The following is a 15456-nucleotide window of genomic DNA, read 5'->3' on the forward strand; positions in this document are numbered from 1 at the left end:
TCTCGGAGGACGTTTCCAACCTGAATGATTCTATTTCATGGCTTCATGTAGGTCCCCATGGACTCTGCCATCAGGGCTGCGTGCTGCTTTGATTTGATTTGATTTTTTTTGCGAAGGTGGCTCAATTCTGGAGGAATTAAACTCAAAGTGATTTGTTAGCCTAACTAACAGCACCTCTAAAAAATGGTTTTTAAGAAGTGATCTTAATTTCCTTGCTGATGTGGCCCCTTTTTTGGCAGGCGCTTAGAGACACCGAGCAGCCCAACTACTCGTGATTGAAGTTAAACACATCCTTGCAGCTTGGCAGTGCTGGGGCCTCTGTTCTCACCGGGCGGGTGCTCCCAGCCAAGGCGCTTTGTTTCTTGGATCCTTTCTGTCTGTATACATTTAGCAACCGGCCTGATCTGAGAGAGGCATTTCCCTGCTCGGGGAGCCCGGTGCACCTGGGAGCTGGGACAGCAGATGGGGCCGGGGCGATAAGGGAACCGCAGGAAGTGATTGCAACAGGGATTTAATTTGTATTTTGTCACGGTGTGGAGCATCCTGGCACACCCTGTGCCGGGCAGGAAGAGCAGAGCTGTGCCCAGTGTCCCTCCCTGGCAGCGTGCCGGTGACTCGGCCAGGAAGCATCCAGCTGTGTGCCAGCAGAGCTGTGGGCTCCCTCCTGTTCTCCTAGGAAGGCACTGTCAGCTCCTCCCACGTGCATCCCCATCCAGCTGCTCCTGTGCTTCAGCTGCATGCAGGAGAAAACCACCCTGATTCTTCCTAAGCTGTGACTGAGATGCAGTGATGAACCGAAGCTCCTCGTCTGGGTGGGTTTTGGTCCCTGTTGGTCCCATCCTGCCCCTCCTCTGATTCCGCAGCTACAGGAGCAGCTCACCTGGCTGTCCCAAATTACAGGCTGGGGCTGTGCTGCAGCAGCTCGTGGAAAAGTACAGGTCAATAACACCACGTCAGTTTTCACTTCAGGGCGCCGTGGTTCTTTGTATGACGTTTAGGATTTTACCTTGACGAAATGTGCTCATTTGTGAGTCCTGACGAACTATGCAAGGAGGTATTAAAACCTTTTTGCAGCTGGTTTGGGAGAATATCTTGATGGTTTGCTCAAGTAAAAATGGTCATTATTGATGCAACAAATATTTTTTTTGTTTGGAAAAATGTCTGTTAGGGCAGGTTTTCAGCATTGTGGTAGCATTCCAGTGTTTGCTAATTGGGAAAGTGCATAACTTATGCATATTAGACATGTACACACTTGATTTTTTTTCTATGGGTGTTGTTGCTCAGATACTTGGTGCGTTACCATCACTGATTTCTTGGGGAGGGGTTGTTCTGTTGAACTGCAGGTATTATAGCAGGCACTCACTGATATGGTTTGATGCTTTTTTGTTGCTCTGTAGCAATTTCAGTTTCCCCCTTGGAACGACTCAAATCTGTATCTTGGGATTTCTGTGCTTCCATGCATGGCTGTGGGGTTGTCTTGCACATCCCCACTCTGTGCCTCCTGTCGCAGGTGGGGATGTTGAATGAGCAATTTGGGAGTATTTTAATAGGAGGAAATGGCTTGTTCAAAGTGCTGGGAGGGAAGGGTGAACGTTCATGGCACCGCGTGCGCTCTCATTAAAGGCTTCACTTCTTTTGAGGCCTGGAATTCCTTATCTGATCCATACAAAGGCTGTGATGTTGGTCTGCTGGGGAGTGGTTTAATACCTACAGCAGATAGGGTCTCAGTGGCTGATGGAATCAAACAGCACATGGTTGTGCCTCTTTTTCTTCCTTCTTTTTCCCCTTTAGCTCTTATGAGCATGCTGTCCTCCGTCTCCAATAGATCCCTTTCCCAGTGCAGGCATCTCTCAGTTCTTCATGACTTTGCTCTGGATGTTTCCTTTGCATGGCCAGAAAGCTTTGCTTTTATTGGGCTTCAAAGAGCCAGAGTTTATTTTTATACTGTAAGCTCTTGTATTTTCCCAACTTTACGCTATGTCTTGTCTCGGTATTTGTGATTAATGATAATTCAACTTGATTTGGCAATACTGGCTCCTCCTCCTCCATTTTATTAATACAGTGCAAAGGGAAAAAAAACCTTAATTTACACAGTTATGTCATAACAGAGTCTGCTATTTGGAGTGTGCATGTGATGCTTCTCGACAGCTCATGCACAGAGATTTAGAGTCTAAATCATGCACAAATAGTGCATTGATGGGCATTATAAAATGGCTGTAATAAATAAAACACATTATTGCTGACAGCGTAACAAAGGCACTCTTGTACTGTAGCACAGCTGAGCCAAACAGAGGAGAACATCTGCTTCTTGTTTCCAGAAATAACTCGTGTTTTGATGTGTGTTTTTCATCCTCTATTTTAAATAACTTTCTGTAAACTCCATAGGTGAAGCGGTGGGTTTGGCTTTGCTCAAATTGGTGCTTTCTGCAGCTCACGCTGTGCTTGTAGCACGATACGGTGATAACAGTGTCGTTCTGGAGCAGCTGTTTAGTGTCATCAGAACTGTACACTGGCTACAAACTCTGGCTTCTTGCAGTTGTCCTAACACCAAAATGCACTGAATGAAGCTGCGTGTGCTGCTTTGTGTTTTCCTCGCTTTGTTGTGTGTTGGCTCTTCCAAAACTGGCAAAGGATGGTGATGGAAACCTGACTCCTGCTGTGATTTCCTACTGCTTAACCTCTGCCTTAGGTTTTCTCTCTGTTTTTTGTTAGCGATAAGTTCTTTTATAGTCTTTTATAGCCACGCTTTCTAAACCATTGTCAGAGGGCAGCAGTTCTGGAGCTCCAACTGAAGAGCAGTGGTTGTGCTGTGTAAAACATCAGGTTTTTCTGTAGCTCTGTTTTGGTACCTTTGTAAGGAGCTCCCAGACGGTGCACTGAAGGACTGCCCAGCGCTGTGCATCCTCAGCTCCACTCCTTGCAGGGCCCTGGGCCGGTCTGTGTGGGGCTACAGTGAAATGGGGAGAGGCGTCTCAAGTTCTTAGAATGGCCTGGGTTGCAAAGGCCCACAGTGCTCATCTTGTTCCAACCCCCTGCTGTGTGCAGGATCGCCAACCAGCAGCCCAGGCTGCCCAGAGCCACATCCAGCCTGGCCTTGAATGCCTGCAGGGATGGGGCATCCTTCTCATATCCAACCTAAACCTCCCCAGTCTCAGTTTAAAACCATTTCCCCTTGTCCCGTTGCTACCTCCCCTCATAAACAGCCGTTCCCCCAATGCATTGGTTATTGCTGGGTTGAGAAGGAGATTGCAAACATATCTGTACGTGTCTGCAATTTACTGCTAATAAATTCCTGGTTGGAGAGTTCCATGCTGTGTGCAGATTGCCCTTCTGTACTCATGACAACAATTATTGTTTGCAGTTATAGGAGTATAAGCGTTGTAATATAATTATGAATACTTTACATTCAGCCTTGTGGTAAAAAAATAAGCCATGTTGGTGGCTGACAGCTCTCAGTGTCTTTGGGTGAGGGAGGGTGATGTCCTCTGACGGACCCTTCTCCATCTTTCATTCCAACAGTCCCAGCAGAGCCCCCTCAATGCAGGTATTGCTGACTGGTGCAGGTGTCCCCTTGCTGGGGCTGGCAGCAACAGGTCTCTTCTGGCTAATGACATTATCTGGCATTGCTAATCTGTTGTGGCTGAGCTCAGGACTGATTCATACCTCTTTAGAGTGCGGTCTCGCTTAAAATTAGCAGCGTTTTCCTTTGTTTTTTCAGTTGTTTTCCTCACTTGGGGAGTATTGTTGGTTCGCCTCTTTCCATCAGTGTGGTGTGGGTTTCACGTGGCTGTCAGCACAGTGAGGTGGTGGATGATACCTTGGAGCAGTGGTGACAGCAGCAGTGGGGGTTTGCTGGGGCAGGTTTATATGAGCACAGCATGCGGCTCTTGTTCATTGCTGGCAGAAATGCACAGCTAATAGTGTTGAAACGCAGCAGAGAACTTGCCATATCAAATCGTGCTCTTTGCGTCTGTTGTGCTTCCCATGGAAATAGTTATGGGGCTTTACTTTGGAGCAACCTACTGACAACACTGGAGCATCTACCCATTTCTAACTGAATGTTAATGCGTAGTTAATGTGTAAATACACCCCTGGAAGAGGCTGAATGCCTCTTAGGGTTTTTTTGTTTGTTTTTGACTGAGTTTTGAGCTTGTTTTTGTTGTTCTTCCAGTGTTGCTCATGTTAGTCTTGTGATTATTTATGTCTCGGATGCAAATACCGTTACTCTGAGTCTTGGACAGAGTGCTGTGTTTGCAGGACAGGGTGTCTGGCGTGGCTGCTCTGCAGCTGCTGTCTGTCTGCAGTACCTGTGAGGGAGCTTTGCTGGTGGTTTGAGGAAAGAAGTATATTTTTTCCAGCTTTCTTAACAGTTGAGGCCTGTTGAGTGCAGTCACGTTTAGGTTTCAGGCAAATAAATTAGATTTCAGGGTACTGTTTTAGGACTGTGTACATACCCTGGCTTTACTGAAGTGTCATTGTGGCATTAATGAATAGCTGCTCCTTCAATTTTGACTCTGTTACAGAATGCCCTTGTACAAAGTATTGAATATGAAATGAGTGGAACAAATAACGGCGGTTTGGTTTTTTTTTTTTTGGGTGGTGCTTTTTTCTTTTCTTTGTTTATAGCATCGGTTTCCATATCAACCCTTCTTGTGGGTGAAGGTGTAGGAAGCAGCCCTGGGTGGGACTGCTGGGGGGCAGGAGTGAAACAAAACTCATGTGGAAACGTGAGCGTGAAGTGCCTTGAAGAAGGTGTGTGAGCTCTTGGTCAGTTACTCTTACAACAGTGGTACTACCTTATAACCCAGGGCTGCAGTGTTGCATTCCTGCTGTGATCCTCGGTGTGCAGAGCCTGAGCCTCAGCAGGTTGCAACCTCCGCTCCTGTTGGCACTGCAGTGTGGAGTGTCTTCACCTCCAGCCTTGTGAGAGTGGGAGGCTACAGATGGAGCTTCTGCAGGTGGTGCTTTGGGATGGCATGCTCAGAATTTGGAGGGTCATTCAGTGTGTAAATTGGCTCCTTGGCCCTTTTCTCTCCTGCCTGTTCCAGCCTGCACAGTGGTCAGCCTGAACCAGTTGAGTTTGCTGCTCAGCGCAGAGTTCCCAACTGCTCTGTGCCATGACTCACATGAATTCCTGCATGTAATGGGAAGTCTGCTATATGGAGCATGTATGTATTAAAGAGGAGATCAAATTACAGCAGGCTAATAAGCCCACGGACAATGGCTCGTGTGTTGGCATTGTTTGCAGAAAGTTCAGGGCTTGGTGACTCACCCTATGCAAGGTGAAAAGCTTCTTTACCATCCTTGAAAACCTCCATGGATGGTGACTCCATGGGAGAAGGGTGTTTGTGGCACTGAGGGCATGGTGGGGTGGGTTGGCGCTGATCTTGGAGGTTTTTTTCTAACCTTAATGATTCTACATAGCTGCCCATTTGATTGGTGGAGGTGAGGTGGGGAGGAAGAACATGGCTCTGCTTTGGGGTAGCAGTGAGTGGGTCTCTACAGGCATCTCCTTTGTCCTCAGGAAGTGGTGCTGCTCCTCAGCTGAGATGGAGCTGTGAGCCTGAGCAGCGAGGCCAGCAGTGCGGTTGGGCAGGGGCTGGGCGTGTGGCTTCCTGCATGCCTGGAGATGAGGCTGTGGGATCTGAACGTCCTAAGCAAGTGCTAGGAGAGCACAGTATTTCCCTTGTGTGTCATCACGCAAGCAGACGAGCACTCTTCCTTCCCATCCCACTGCTCCTGCTCGTTGGGGTGAATCTGAAGGAAGCAGGGCCACAGAACCAGAGGCTTGGCATGGCAGCACTGAGTCTCTGTGCATGGACAGGGATCTGTTATATGCTGTGTGGTGTTCAGGTACCTTTGTTGTATATTCATATACCTGAAAGCATTTTAAAGCTATTTTCTGAGCTGCTTACAGGTGTGATGTTTGGGCCAATCTGGTGGGCCCCAGCCTGGGGCAGCCTCCTGGTCCCTCGTGTTCTGGGTGCACGCAGGGGCAGCTCTGCCTGAAACTGGCTCTGATTTGTTGTTTTTTGCTTTGTTTTTCAGGCTTTGCATTCTGTTACCATCCCAGCACAGGGAAATATTCTAGTTCCATTTCATTAGCGTTTTGCCTGTTGATTCAGTGCTGGTGGGTTAAAGGAATTTGAGAAACTGGTGTGGGTGTTGGTAAGAATCCCTAATTAAATCTCTCCAGAATACATCAAGCTCTCACTCTTCCTGTGAGACGACTCTGGGAGCGCAGAGTCTTCCCTGAGTCTCTCGCCTTTCACCCGCTGGTGTTCTGATGCACATCCATCCCATTCTGTGTCTTTATTTTCTGTTCCCAGCAGCTGGCTGTAGAAGACCCCACTCAGTGGTTCTGGGGTTTTCTGGCCTCGCAGTACAGTTGTCAGCAAGGCTTTTGTAGCTGGGCTGTTACTATAAAACAGAACCTCGCTGTTTTCGCTGTGGGGTTGTCAGAGCTTGCTGGAAGCTCACGCAGAGAAGTATTTGTGGATCTTTCTCAAGCTGTTGGCCAAAGTGGCGATTTGCATCCCAGAGCTGCTGGCTGTGAGGAGCAGAGCTGACAGCAGCTTGCATCTTGATCATCTTCACAGCAAATGGAGGACGGGGGGCTCAGCAGAAAGGATTTTGCAGACTAGGTCAGGAGTTAATCAAGAAAATATTGCAAGGCCCGTTTTTCTGAGCTGTGACGATAAGATGGCTGTAAAGGGAGCTTGTAGGAGGATGAAATGACTCCTGTTTGCTGGATATTGCTGTCAGTGAAGGCTTGTAATGCTGCAGAGTGATGGTGTATTCTTTTGCTGGTGGGTGGGCAGGGTCATGGCTTTGGGAACGGGGCTGGTGAGCAGATAACTGCTCCCTGCAGCTTTCCCTTAGGAAGCTGTTCCATTCTTTTTACAAGATAATACAGCTTCTGCGCCATCCAAACCTTAGACACCCTTAAAGCAGCAAACAAAGCTGTAGTGCGTGGAGGTGGCACAGTTTCTCAGTGATTTCCAGGGAGCGTTGGAAGTGGTGTTGCTCCAAGATGACTTTTCCTATCCTTGCTTCCAGTTACTGTTCCTGAAAAACTGGTTTCTCATTTTAATGGCAGCTGTGACAGCTGTAGGAGTGAAACCAGAAATTAGCGAGCAGTCCTGGAATTCTTTCTTGAGCTTAATTCCTTTAATGCCTGTCTTTCCTCATGCTGTGGAGTCATGCACTTAGTTACGGCTGCAGAGTAATTATTTAAGAAAAAGTTGTTAATGATGAATTAGAATTTGAATATGTAAAGTAACCTTGAAGGAAAAAAAACAACAAACCAACACAACCTTCCTGTTGTATTACCTGAATTTAAACGGTGAGGTTCGGGGGCTTTATGTAGTAAGAGTGATTTACAAAACTTAATCTGAGCTAAAAGACCAGCCCAGTGCCTCGTTACTAACCTTGCAATAGGAACTCTGTGGAGATGCTGGAACAGAAAGGAAGGGTGAGAAGAGGGTGTGGAGGGAGGTGGGAGAGAACTGCAAGTACTGCTGGCATTTGGAAAAGCTGCCAAATGGAAGGAAAATACGTTTTTTGTTCTGTTTTTGTTCTCCAGAACTGCAAAAGGTGGAGGGCAAGCAGTCAAAACGTGTAGGTGGTTTAATTCCTCAGAGACAGTATGAAACCCTGAGATTATAGCACCATTAACTGAAAGTCATCGTAACAAATGTAATGGTTTTTAAAAGAACATCTCTTCAAGTAGTGTAGCAAAACTCACTTCTTGTGAGCTTTACAAGGAGCCGTTCTGGACTACTTAACTTTGATAACACTGATTCTTGTATTGCTTTATGTAAGGCCAGCTGGTTTCCCAGGAGGGAACCAGCAATGCCTTGGAGCAGCCACCCAAACATTATGGTGTACCGCTACGTTGAGCATCCATGGCAATCTTTGTGCTAGCTAATAATGCTGTGTGCACAAGTCCGGTCCTGGGAGTACAAAGAGCTGGTAAGATGTAGGTGGAAATGGGTCTCTTAGCATTAAAAAGTGGCTTGTGATGGTCTTGTGAGTAGCAGAGAAGCTGAAGGCTCTTGAGGACCGAACATTCTGGGTAAGCTTCCAGTTTGCAGGGTTTCTTCTCCCACACTCCACACATGCAAACTTGTTTTCATTGGGAAGTACATTACAGAATAGATCTATAAGGAATAGCAGGAACACTGCTGGCCCTTCTCATAAGAGACTGCCATAACACTGCTTTGCTAATGCCCGCATTCTCAGTCAGGACATTCCTATAACCAGGAGGTTGTCTTGCTTCAGTGACCTTGTGCTCAAAGTACAGAGGGTTTTCCTCTGTCTGCTGAAACAATGATTCGCCTTTCTTCTCCTTTTGGTGATTTCAATACAGTGTTTTGGAAATACCCTTAATTCAGGGAAGCGAGCACAAACTGTTTGGCATCCTGCATCTGATTTCTCTAGGTTCCTTAGTCTGCTAGTTAGCGGTTATCTTTTAGCATGTTAAGAGAACATCAAATTATAGCAGGACAAGTAAAAAATAACTGCCTTAAGGAATTATCTCTTAATTGGGAACAAAAAGACTGTAAAGGCATTGACAATGAAGCAGTCCCATCTTCCACAGTCTGATTAATACATGTTGGCCCTCTGAGTCTGTGTTGTGCTTTGGTCACATACAGTTCGACTTGCTGTGACACTACTTTTCACCTGGACAACTTGCATTTACAGGAGCTGGAGAGCAAGGCCTGCCTTTACTGTGTGTTGTGCATTTGGAGTTGTGGGGTCTTAAATCACTTCTGCTGCTGGACATTCACTGGGAGGATTTTCATGCTCTTGTCACGAAGGGCTGTTTGTGTCTGTGGCCATTAGATGTTGTGGGTTATCTGGGAGTGATAACGCTACTGAAATCTGTTTTACTTTGCATTTTCAGTATCCCGTGTATTGTTATTTAGCCTAGTGATAGGCTGCCTTAATTTGGCCAAGTAGAAGCGGTCTTCCCAACTCATTGCAGAGGGAGTTTCTGTTCCTGTTTCCCACTTGAAGTAGGAAGGAAGCTGGCAGTCCTGCGTTAGGCTACTGACCTCCTGTCAATAGACTTGCTGTGTCCATTTGTGTTGGTAATGCTTCCTTCAGCAAACTCTTATGTAGCTGATGTTACATGTGACTCACAGAGTGGCTGCAGGAAGCTTTGTGGGGGGGGGGGAGGGGCTGAGCTGGTGGGACTATCTGGTCCCACCATATCAGGACCACCATATCAGGAGGTGGTCCTCCCCTGTGCTCTGTAGCTGCCTTAGCAGCCCAACTCTGCTGGCTACAGAGCTTAAAGCACCTCTTGTCCTGGTGGGTGAGCTTTCTGCCCATTTACTGATGTAAATGATGTCATTGACAGTGCTGCTGTAAAGGAGGAAATGAGAAAATGTGACAGCAAGCTGAGGGTGGGATGCAGCATGCCTGTCCTTTAGCACGACAGTGACCTGTGCACGGTTGTGCATCTGTACTCTGGAGCCTGGACCACATTTCTTTGGCAGTTTCCAGGATCCATCTAGCAAGCAGTACATCTGCATGTAGATGAGACTTGGGTGTGAGCACAGTGTGTGAACTGTGAGCTGCTGTAGGGTGCTGGGGGCTTATCAGCATAAGAGCTATAATGGAAGCATTTTCCAAGGTAGGAACATTTGGACAGCTAAATGCTCACACTTTGGGGTTTTCTTCATGTTATAAGTCTGTGGTATCAAATTCTTGGCCAATAGTTCTTTTGTCTGTGAGCCATAGGTCAGTAGTTATTACTGGAAAATCTTCAACTCTATCAACACTTGGGAAGAACACGGTCTTGTTCTGGGAGCAGGCAGTGACCTTCTCCCATTTGAGATTTCCCCATGCTGTGATGTCCTGTGAATTTATGGCATCCCTAAAGAAACATTTTGACAGCATTTTTAATCGTATTTTTTTCTAGCCTTAATAGCAAAAGTTATCAGAAATAGCCCCATAGATGCAAGAAAGCCTGTGTAAGCATTCAAGTTAAAGCTGTAAGATTTTAGCTCTGTTTTCATATTGCTGCTCTGTCTATAGAATTACAACTTACAAGACAGAAGCAACAGTGTATGTAACCCCATCTGCCCTGTAAACCTCACTGGTGGAACACGGCTGTCCCTCTGCTGCCTTTTTTCCTTCAGACAAGAGACACCGTTATGCTGCAAGTATTGCCCAAGAAAGAGGAGACTGTGCTCACATTTCTCACTTGCTGCACTCTGAATGTTTAGAAGCTACACTTAGTCTTTGATTCGGGACTCTGTGTCTGAGTGAGAGGCACAGTGGTCCCTCTTACAGCTGGGCAGCCCTCATACGGAAGGACCCACTCGTGGGTGGTGTTCACAAGTGGTGTTGGTTTTCTCAGTGCACATTGCCTGAAAGGGGCTGGTGGAGCACAGCAGACCTGCAGCAAGCCCACATTTCAGTAGTATTGAGTAAAATGCCTGAGCTGCAATACAGGATCCTTCTGTTCCTCTTGGAGGGGTGTATGTGTTCTCCATTTCTACGGTCACGTGCGCAACTGTCCGGAGAGCTGTGTTGTAACGCTGCATTGCAGCACTCTGTTGCTGGCCCCAGCATTGCATTTCCTCGTCCTGTGCCTATCTTCTTTAACATGAGCTGATGAAACAAAAGTCTTAAGTTAATGCACGGTGCTGCTTCTGGAAACCTGCTTGGGGCTCAGATTAAGTTAGCATTGGATGTTTTTTCACTTGCAGTGAATAATGGCAGTTTGGCAAGCAGAAGTCATCTATTCAACTCTGTGTTGAGATACTGATGTGTTTAAAAGTGGGTTTATTATATCCATAGAGTGCTGTTGAATCTCATGGAGAGTGAGGTGATGGAGGAATCCCTGGGGGTGTTGCATTACAAATCGGTGTTGACTGTGGTTTCACTGTAATGGTATAGCTGTGATTTGGCTGGTTTGAGGTCTGTGTAGGTAAGAATAAATAGCCTCTGATTTTTGATCGCTCTGAGCTGGCTGAAGGAGAGCCTTCCATGTTATCTCCTGCTTTACAGCTCAACATGGCCCCTTCATTTTATGTCATTAGGCATAAATGATTGTAGTTACCAGGGAAGATACCTGTACCTCTTATACTAGCATTGATTGGGCTTCAAGCCTTTCTTCATATACTTACATCATTAGGTTTCCTCCTCAGCATGGATCCCTGAGCTTCTTTGTGGTTTCTGACACAGGTATTGCTGAGAACCACAACAGCAGATCTTAAAGCAGTGGCCAGTTGTCAGCATACTGAGTTCTGCTATAGTGTAGCAGCAGCCTTACTTTGTCTCCCTACGGGCAAGGGCATTGAGAGCTACTGATTCACCTTCTGTTTGGTGAGGGGTGTGAGTATACACACACACAAGTGCTAGTGTGCCTTTGTTTATGTGCATGGATGTTGTTGTAGCAGTGTTAGAATTCAACAGTAGAATTCAGAGAGTCACAGCTTCTCCGTGGGACTGAATGACAGTTGCTCCCCTGGTGTGCAATGCTGGGCACTCCTTGCTGTGCCTCCCTACCAGGCTCAGGAGGAGCTGCTGCTCAGCACCTTGCTGCTTTCCGTCTCATCTCTAGCGGCGTTACTGTGGGTTTGAAGGAGCTGGAGATGGACTTTTCCTTTCAGTCCTTCATTGGTTTCATTGAAAGAGGTTGTGGGAGAGCTTTACTTTTCATGCAGTGCTTTGTTTGCAATTACCATCTTCTCATTATTTTTTTCCCCCCAACCTGCTGATGCTTTGTCATTAATGATGAATGAAAACACAGCATTTTAATAGGAGCAGTGTGATGACTTTAATACTCTACTGCAGCACCAAGCTGTTCTGAGTCAGTTTGCAGGGCTGTGTTTTTCTCCATTGCCTGCATCTGGGCAGGTGACTCAAGTTACAATATTGGCAAGAGATCCCATGTTCAGTATCATTTATTAACCAAAGCTTAATTTCCTGACAGACGTTATCTTTGCTTACTTGATTTTACAAAGAAATACTTGATAATATACCACAAAATCATAAATCCTCCATTATAAAAACTACGTGTTATGTTTATCCATTCATGTGAAACTCCTGGCATTAATCCATTGGAAACTAACTGCTGTGAAGTGTTTTGGTTCGACCTGTTAGTGTTTCTCTGAGCTCATGACGTCAAGCAGAGCTTAGTGACGGACGTTTGGTGCAGGTGGAGCAGTGTTACAATGTCATTGCTGCTCAGGTCTGCTCCAGCAGGGCAGGGTGGGAAGCAGCACCAGCAAATCCTCTGCTGGATGAGCATGGCCACACCATGAGCTCAGGTGCTCAGCGGAGCAAGCTGTGCGCAGGCGCTCAGAGCTGTCAGTAATGGACCTTCAGATTTCATCATCTGCTTCCTCTCTCACGTTCCTGTGCCAAATTTCTTATAAAATAAGGGCCAGTCTCTTAGCATTTCAGAATTGAGACCCTCCCTACCCGATTCTATTTTACCCTTGTTCTTTCTGACCTGTTCTCTTAGTTTCTCTGTGAAGCAGGCAAGCAGGTGTCTCTGGGGCTGGGACGAAGCCTATTGAACCCAAGTACTGTTATGTGGGGGCTGTGGGTAGTGACAAGCAGTGAGCTGCTTGGCTAGGAAGCATGGGGTTGACCTGGAAGCCTGTAGGCTCTCCTTTCACTTGTTGGCTTAGTGCTGCTCTTATGTTCTTTAGTCTCTTACTGAATAGCACTTGATAGACCCCCTGCTCCTTGGTAGGTGTGAGTGTTGTGACTAATTCTGGGCATTCTGAGCTTCATGTGCAATGGAGCTGTGAGCTCATCTTGCTTTTTGTTTTCTAAGCTCAACATTAAAATCTGAAAGACGCACTAAAACTGAAGTAAAGCTCCCAGACACTCATTACGGTCATGTTCTCCTTATAGGTAGCTTTCTCTGGCTGCACTTGTGTTCTGAGCCTTGATAAGGGTCATGCTTCAGATACCCAAAGCCCCATGAGCTGCTGCCGTGGAGCTGTGCTGTGTGATGTTCCTGGCTCTGCAGTTGGGGCCTCAGGATTTGCTCTGCAAAACCCGGGGGAAGCTTTCTTTATTCCTCCTTCCCTGTAGTGCAAAGCGAGGGCTCCAGAAGTGCTGACTCAGTGTGATGAAACAGCAGTAAAAACAACAATAAAAAAATAAATTCCCTCCCTCATTCTTCAAATGTTTTTCTTTCTCCCAGAGTCTTCTATCGTCGCGGTCCAGGGTTCGTGGGTGGAGGCTGTTTATCTGTTCTGGGTGGGGGAGTTGCTGGGGAGCAGAGACACTTTTTGTTTTATTTTCATGTAGAAGAACTTTGCTTTATTTTTTTCCTGTTATTTTTCCCCCCCTGGCAATGAGCAGTCGCATGGCCGTGCTTTCTGTCTGTAAATAAGACGTAGTGGTGGCTCTGGGCCCTCTGTTCTTAAAGCACATCTGACTTTTTCAACTTGTGTTAAGAATACTTCTATTCCTAGGGGTGAAATGTAATTCTGAAGTCTGTGCCTGTGGCCGTGCATGCATCTTGTAGGGAAGTGCATTTAAGCCATAGGAAACTGGATGAGTCCCTTTGAAAGACGTGCTGCATTTGCAGGAAGAAAAAACCGATCCAAGCCTGCAAACGTTACTTCTGACAGCCTGAAAAAGCAAAGCCAGGTTTTTAGTTTCCTATTGGTGGCTGTGCTATTAACTCTGAGCTGTCAGTTGTAATTGCTTCCCGGATCCACAGCAGAAATGCTGTCCCTTGTATCTGTTTCTGCTGGATGAGGGCAGTACGGCAGGCAGGAGCAGTGTGTGTCAGCTGGGTGTGGAACAGCCCTGGAGATTGCCCTGTATCATGTCCTAATGTGGCCAATACCTGGAGCTGTCTGATAGATGAGTACACGAGCAGGCTGTCAGTTGGCCATCTGGAGCTGTTGTGTTGTCTGCCTGCAGTGATCCTGTGCTGTAAAATCATCGTCAACAATTCAAGAGTTTTTAACACGATCCTAGGAAAGCTCAGCTTTTCTTAAATAAACGGCCTGGAGTGAGCAGACTGCTAATTGAGGCCAGAGAGGTTTCACTTGTTGCTCTTCTTTAGAGAGAAGATTTCTTTGTGCAACACCTTCTGCTTTCTTCCTAAGTTAGTGCTGTGTGGCTCTGAAGCAGCTGAGCCAGTTCACTTCACACAGACATCACTGGGAGCAGCCTGAGCAATACAAGGCTGCTGCTGTGTTGGACAGGAGGCACTTCAGGCTGGCTTTAGGATTTTCTGGTATTTCTTGCATCAAGTGGTGTGACATGCTCTGCTCAGTAGTGCTCCTTCAGCTATGCTGTCCTGTGTAAAGTGCTGCTTGTTAAAGGCCTGTGGTCATTTGTGTGATTGGGTAATCCATCTTTTCTCCCTAATAACGCCTAAGCTTTGTGTATCCATTTCTTTTAAAGGCCACTAGCTAAGCAGGAGGGTGCTTTAAAGGGAATTGCTGCTCTTGGTGTGCTGCCCAGCTCTAAGTGAAGAGCCCAAAGACAGTATTGTTTTGCACTTAAACATTAATAAAGTCCAATAGCCTTGCCACCAAGCAGGGCACGTACTGGTGGGAGGGGGGAGAAAGGGGGGCAACAGCAGCTGTGCCCTGTCCTGTTGTGGTCCCCCAGCCAAGAGATGGCTTTGTTCCCACATGGGGGATAGAGCTGGGTACGTCCTGGGGTCAGTGCCTCTGCCCATAGGGACCTCTGAATATTTGGAGCGTGGGTCAGGCAGCTCGAGCATGTTTCTGTGTTTTTATTTCTAGTGTTACACCATCAGGAAAGAATTTGGGAGGACTATTTTTACAATTGGCCTTAAACAGGGAGTAAAGGAAACGGCGCAGATTCCAGCCTTCAGTGAAGTAACAGGAAGGGAAGCAATGAAAGCCATAAACCATGCTGAGCAACATTTCCTCTCTTCTGCTGCACCCCCTACAGGTGACAAAGTCTGTATTGAGGCTGATGGGATTCCTAATGAAAGATGCATTCAATCTATATAAGGAGCCTGCTGAATCACTGCGGGGTGAGGCAAAGCAGGCTGGAGGAGAGCTGCTGGCAGCTTGCTGTCTGTTTCCCAAGAACTGCTTTTGTGTTTGCTTTACTGAAATGTAGGCATTTTAAATAACTACTTTAATTCAGAGACGTTCAGCTGTTGTCCCAGAGCATGTCAAAACCCTTACCTTCATACCAGTTTGTTCACTGCAGGCCTAGAGCCCTAGGTTGGTGCTGCATGGTGTGCTGGGCGCAGCTGTATGGGGACTCCTTCCTCAGCCCTTGCATGTAATGTGCTGGGCAGTGCTAGAAGGGTTGTGGAGGGATTTATGGCTTCCTCGGTTTCCTTGGTACCTCTGTGGCTGCTGGGGATGGCTCTTGGAGTGGTTTATCAGAACGCATAACAATGAGGTCATGTTGGAACTGTTTACTCTGTTTTCCTTCGAAATAGAGCAGATTTCCTGCTCGGCATTTTAAAATAAC

General features: G+C 46.7%; 1 protein-coding gene across 4 annotated transcripts in view; it reads left to right on the top strand.

Annotated features, from left to right (window-relative positions):
* RAPGEF6 (Rap guanine nucleotide exchange factor 6) overlaps positions 1 to 15456 on the top strand; it is a 106076-nt gene that overhangs the window by 1554 nt on the left and 89066 nt on the right. The window lies entirely within an intron of this gene.

The sequence above is a fragment of the Excalfactoria chinensis genome, chromosome 13 (genome assembly GCF_039878825.1).
Source record: "Excalfactoria chinensis isolate bCotChi1 chromosome 13, bCotChi1.hap2, whole genome shotgun sequence".
Classification (NCBI taxonomy): domain Eukaryota; kingdom Metazoa; phylum Chordata; class Aves; order Galliformes; family Phasianidae; genus Excalfactoria; species Excalfactoria chinensis.